This window comes from Lonchura striata, chromosome 9, assembly GCF_046129695.1.
Source record: "Lonchura striata isolate bLonStr1 chromosome 9, bLonStr1.mat, whole genome shotgun sequence".
Taxonomy (NCBI): domain Eukaryota; kingdom Metazoa; phylum Chordata; class Aves; order Passeriformes; family Estrildidae; genus Lonchura; species Lonchura striata.
In genome coordinates, this window is record NC_134611.1 from 20497250 (window position 1) to 20503396 (window position 6147).

A 6147-nucleotide genomic window follows, 5' to 3' on the forward strand; every position below is an offset into this window, starting at 1 on the left:
ACTGTTTCACTCTGACCTCTTTCAGGAGATTTTCCAAGCTTTAAGCCAGGTCTAGTTAGCTATTTGTTTAATAGTATCAGTCACCCAAGTTGTTTGGAGTTCTTTTCATACCTCCCGGCAGTGATTTTATCACTGTATACACCTCTTCTCCAAAACAGGAGAGAATGGATACAGGTTTGTTTGAAAACTCCATGGAGAAACAATCAAAGGCAATGAAGGCTCCAAGTGATTGTGAGATCCTGAAAGAACTGTAAAGCAAAGACAAGGTAGATAGATGCATCTGAGGAAACAGTGAAGGGGTGTCAGTGAGGAAACTAAAAAGATGGCACAGTCAGAATACTGCCCTTGCAGTAGTATTTGGAATAAGAGCAGTGAAATTGCTTTGTCAAAGCCTGAGAAGACCAGGTTGCAGTTAACAGGTGCAAGTGACAGCTTACCTGAGACTGTTCTGTGACTGGGCACAGATGTCTGTATCCTACAGAGAGTAACACCACGTTTAGTAACTATCAGTGAAATTTAAAGGAGGGGACTTGGCAATCAATCTCAGATAATGACCCTGATTTGGCCTACCTTGATAGACATGTTATGAAAGTGAAAAATAAGGAAAGATGTTTTACATGTATGAATGTATTAAAATTTTAAAAAGACTAGACCTCCAAAAGTGGTATCTGTAGACATAATTACTTTTTTCCCCACTTGGAAAGTTTGAGTCTAATCTGGACTGGAGAAGCAGCTCTGCAGGGTGTTTACATATAGATAATAGCTAGAATTGTATTTGTGGAGTAAGTCACCTACAGACATACTGCAGACAGAAAAGGGAAGGCCAGATGCTTGGAACTGTACAAGGAAGTGAGGAAGGGGGAAGTTCTTCCAAATAATCTATTAAAAATAAATTAGGGAAGCAAAGGAAATAAAAATATGGAGGCAAGAGTCAAATGAGGATGAGAGGACTTAAGGAAAACTTCACCACTGGCTTCACTGAACATAGCCCACAAGGCAAAGGAGTATAAAATACCAGATTTGAGGTTGATCAGGAAAGTGTTCCTAGGGACTATGGTCAAAATGAGAGATTGGCCCACAGAGTCAAAGGCAACAGACAGCAATTTGGTAGAGCCTGACAGAACTGCAGGAAGGAAACTAAGCCTAACCACTAAGAGAGAAACAACAGTTAGAAAATCAGATCAGTTAACAATATATTTTGGTTTGCTTTTTTCAATGCATGAGATTTTACCATGTTTATGTAGTGTAGCAAAAGAAATGCAGAGACAGACATCCAGTGAAGATCAGAAGAGATAAGTAAGCATGAAATGAGATCAGCAGGCAGTCTGGACTGCTACAACTGATCAGATAAGTGCATAAAAAACCCAGACATCTGCTTTTGTGGTACAGGGTATTGGAAAGGGCACTTCATAAATGCTTAAGTTTTTCCTTTAGAAAAGCTCCCTCCAGAATCAAAGAATTACAGAAAATCATAGCAATACAGGAAAATGTAGGCATGAACTGACCTCTAAAGGTCTTTAGTCCAACCTCCTACTAAAATAGGGGTAACTTCAAAGTTAGATGGGGTTCTTAGGGCCTCATCAGCATCCATAGCATATAAAATAATAATAAAGTTAGCAGGCAGAAACACAGTGCTCATGGGAAAGAGATATTTGAGATTAAACTATTCTCATTATAATAAAACTACTTTGTGTGTCATTAGAAAATAATTGAGTGTAAGAAATAATTGACTACTGCTAGCTTGCAATATTTTTAAATTCTGGGTGATACATTACTGAAGTGTACATGTTTAATAATCTTATTCTGTACTTTTTAAGGTTTTATAATTATTTCAAAATTATACTCAATTTTTGAGATGGCAATTTTTATTATTTTTTCAGAAGAACTAGGGGTAGAGAAATTCCCATGTTTCTCACAAAGACTGTCCCCTAGGCTGTGTTCCCCTGGCATTGTCTATCAGTTTGTTTCAGGGAATATGTTAAAAAAAAATCACATACCTGTTTTAGGTACGTACTGTAGGACACTATATTTCAATATATATTATTGCCATCTGGAAAATAATAAGTAGCATGCTCATTCTACTTTGCTCCAGAAAACCTAAACCTTTGCATGAAGGAATTAAGAACTGCTCTTATGTTGTTCATCTGTTGCTGAGAACCAAGATATTTAGGAATTCATTATTTTGCTTTCACTAATGTCAAAAAAATCCTCTCGTTGACCTCAGCTGAATGAGGTCAGGCCTTGTCTATATTAATGCATGTACTAGAAATGCTATTTTTCCAATATATATATTTCATAGTTTTCTAGTTTTATTCTACTAATAACATTGTACAATTGTAGGTATGACAAATTACAGCTAGAAAGACTTCAATTTAGGAGTCATAACTGTATGCATTCTTTTAATATTTTATGACTGCGGTGATTTAACATTTGTACATTGATGGATGACATTCTTGCCAGGACTACATAGGAACTGAGGACAAAAGATAAAATGAGAAGTATTGCAGCTTTATTACAACAGATGATTCTCTGGAAATGGGCTTTTAGATCTGATATCAAATATAATTAGAAGCTTTCATCTCTTACAGAAAATCCATACTGATTTTCATCTTTCTCTCTTGAACAAAAGCTATATGCGTTTTTTTTTTAAATAAGATTTAATGTTCAACATTGGAGAAATGACAACTCAAATGTCTTTTTTAGCTAATTTAAAACTTTGCTTCTTCCTATTGACAACTACTGTGTGTTTAAATAAACTAAACCTGTAACAGAGAAAAGTGATTTATCTAAAAACTGGATATCAACTGGGGAAAAATAGCGAGTTTGGTAATTTCTTTGGGTTTTTTACATTTGGTAACTAAAACCAGAAGAAGCTATACAGAGCAGGCATGCACACACACCTATTTCTTGCATTTGACCTTCCTTTCATACTTCTCTTTGCAATCTGCACTGTACATTCCATTAAGCCACAGTTCTGCAAATACAGAAGTGAATCCACAGCCACATCTGCAGATTAGCTTTCAGCTTAACATTTTCTTTTCAGAGGGGGTAATGGAGCTGACACTGGGGGCAGGCACTGTGCATACTTGTGTTTTTATACAGTACTCAACTTAATGCGGTTCTAATCCTGATGAACCATTTAGATGCAGTTAAAGCATGAAATAATTAATAAAGGAATTCCATTAAATTCCTTCCTTGTTCTCCTTAAATGACTGCTCAGAAGACTGTCCAGTTAGAGAAATCAAAGTCCTAAGAACCTAACTTTTTGCATTACATGCAACAGAAGTTTTGCACTGTAAAATATGAATACATGTCTTCTGACTATAACTCAGTAACTAGATACATTTAACAAGGACACTAATGGTCAAAATAGGGTTTGTATACTTAGAGATCATGACTGTTAACTGGACTAGTGTGTATTCTGGTGAACCTGAACAGAGGTTCACATGCACAAATTTGGGACTCAGTCCAATTACCCAGGTAGTCCATCATACTTTGTATTTATGCACTCAAGTGACAGTGACTACTCTTTCTCAGCTCCTACTGAAGTTAGTGGTATCACATGCACATTTATAAAGATCACGTTATTTATGCATCTAGACAGAAAGACTAGTTACTGAAGTAAAAATTTTGGCCCATGTACCTTAAATGTATAAAACATTTTTGAAACTGATCTCACCAACTTACTTTAACCTACAATATCCTCACCTATGCAATCCTTAAAGTAGGAATTCTTGCCATTTTCTTACAGTTGTGCTTAATTAAATAATTTTCATTCTTTACTCTTTTTAATAACCCTCTTTTGAGTGTGGCGTGACATCCTGCCAGTAGACTTATCATCAGTGTGCTTAAGATCAGTATAGATAGGACAAACTCTGTGTACATGTCAGATTCAGTGTAGGTAGTGAAAAAGCTTTTTGTGACTTTCATAAATTGAGGCAATATCCACAAACAAGAGACCCACCTCTAAGTCAAACTTCCTGCCTATGACAAAATCTCCTCCTGTATCTGTAGAGAAAAAAAACCCTTCAATCTCTATTTTCTGGATTGTCATGTTCTAGCAACCAAGATTAATCTATGTATAATGGGATGCAGATAAAGAAAGTCTTTACCTGTAGTCCATGGCTTTATGGTCCTGGAATATTTTGACCACTCAATCCTGTGGAGGGAAGGGGAGGGTGTTAAGCTCTCAAACAGAATGCTTGCATGTTTCCCACCCGCTTGCTTTCCACATCTAGATAACGAGCTGGGGCCTAAGTAATCCTATTTTGAAAAAAAAAAATTCTTGTCAACATAGTGTTCTGTTTCAGGAATATCTGTATGGTTGCATAGTCTCACGACCCTTCTTTCCTATGCTACATACTGAAGGTTCTTAATTGATTTCTGTATGACAGAAAATAATAAATCCTTTGTGTAAGTTAAATGCTGAGTCACTGTACTTCCTTAGACCTGTGAACTGCAGACATTAATTTTTATTTGTGCTCTGTAAATGGCAAAAAAAAAGTTACTTTCCTTTTTCATGTTTAGTAAACCTTCACTCCTTTTTCCCCTTTAAAGGAAAACATTGATTTTTTTTTGATTGTGTCATCAGAGAACAGGACAGTTGAGATGTGTCTCAAGATCAACGATCAGTTTTCATATAAAAATACATAGAGAAGAAATACCTATGTAACAGTCCCACAAAATCAAATAATGCAGCTGATGTAGAACTTACAGGATATGGGCCAGGAAAGCACAGACAAACATTAATTTGATTATAGATTTTGCCTTGTCATAAATTAGTTATACATTCAAATGCTTCTGCCATTATCTTCATCATAGGGGACTTCTAGTCACAAGATCATTCTATCCTTGCCTAAGTGGGGCTCTGTAGTCTGCTTCCAGGAAATATCTGATATGCTGCCAGACTCAGCCCTGTTCATTCTCCCTCCTGCAACTTCACCTGTAAGTGAAATGCACTACGTAGTTATGTGGGGAAGAAATGCTTCTGAGATTTAAAGCTACAACTAGCCAAATGTCAGAAACTGTCCCAGCAGAGATAACTTCAGCTCATCAGATAGCTTTCCTCAGAAGCCCCTTTTGGGAAAGGGAACTACTGTGGAGAATGCTCTGAAGGACACATGATTCAGAAAAATCTATTTTCTTTGAGTCTGAGCTCTACTTAATTAGTATTCTGACATTCAGGCTCAATAAAAGAGAAAGCCAAGTCATAAAATACTCAAATGGTCTTGCAGAACAAACTTCTACCAGATTTGTCCCTTGGGCAGAGTCCCAGGGGCTCAGCATGTCCCACTGCATCAGACTTGTACAGGGAAGCATTAGGCCAGGGCAGAATGTGGGGTCCAGGATCCATTCTGCTCAGAACGAGCCCAATTTTTATTTCAAAAACCAGCTACTGTTAAATGTAAGTGACAAGCAGAAATAATTTCTGGTATAAATATTTGCCAATTATAATTCAGACACATAATTTACACAAGTAAATGTATAACAAACTGAAGTCAAAATACTGATTGGAAGCATTTTCTGTTAAGATCTGGGCTTCTCATTGTCCCACACTTATCCATCATTGTAATTTGATGCTTCTCAAGTGATATTGTGAGTCTGAGAGTGTCCAACTTCATGCACAGAAAGGGACAGAAGGTACTTATCAGGAGCCTAAATCCAGTATTTGTATTTCTTTGTAATTACATTTTTTAAAAGACATAAATGAGGCTCATTTCTTCTATTTTAAAATCTTAAAAAGTGATTAAAAAGAAAAAGCTTTTACTAAAATATCTGATTATTGGCAAAAATACCCATTTCAGAAGATAGTATGAGAAGCTAGACTCGTGCCTGGCTGAAGAGCAGAGCTGGGTACCCGTGCTTTTAATGGTTCAGCATCCCAGCTCTTCTTGACCATGTGGAAGTGTTATTTCCTCTTACATGATTAAGAAAGAACACACCCAGTATTTCTATTTCACTGAAAGCGGTGCCGTCTCTTGCATTCGCATTTCTGTCCTGTGAAACTTGTGTTTATATAACTTCGACAGACAACGGCTTGTCCTGCTGTTGCCGACCCACACCCGCAGCGCTCGCCCATTACTCACGCTCCGCCGAGCCGCGAACGGGCCCGCGGGGCTCCTCTGAGGGCCGGGCCGGGCCCCGCTC

General features: G+C 37.3%; 1 protein-coding gene across 1 annotated transcript in view; it reads right to left on the reverse strand.

Annotated features, from left to right (window-relative positions):
- TGFBR3 (transforming growth factor beta receptor 3) overlaps positions 1-6147 on the reverse strand; it is a 226716-nt gene that overhangs the window by 219779 nt on the left and 790 nt on the right. The window contains exon 2 of the mRNA XM_077785441.1: positions 4113-4159. The gene's annotated coding sequence lies outside the window, so the exon portion shown is untranslated. The remainder of the gene's footprint in view (positions 1-4112; positions 4160-6147) is intronic.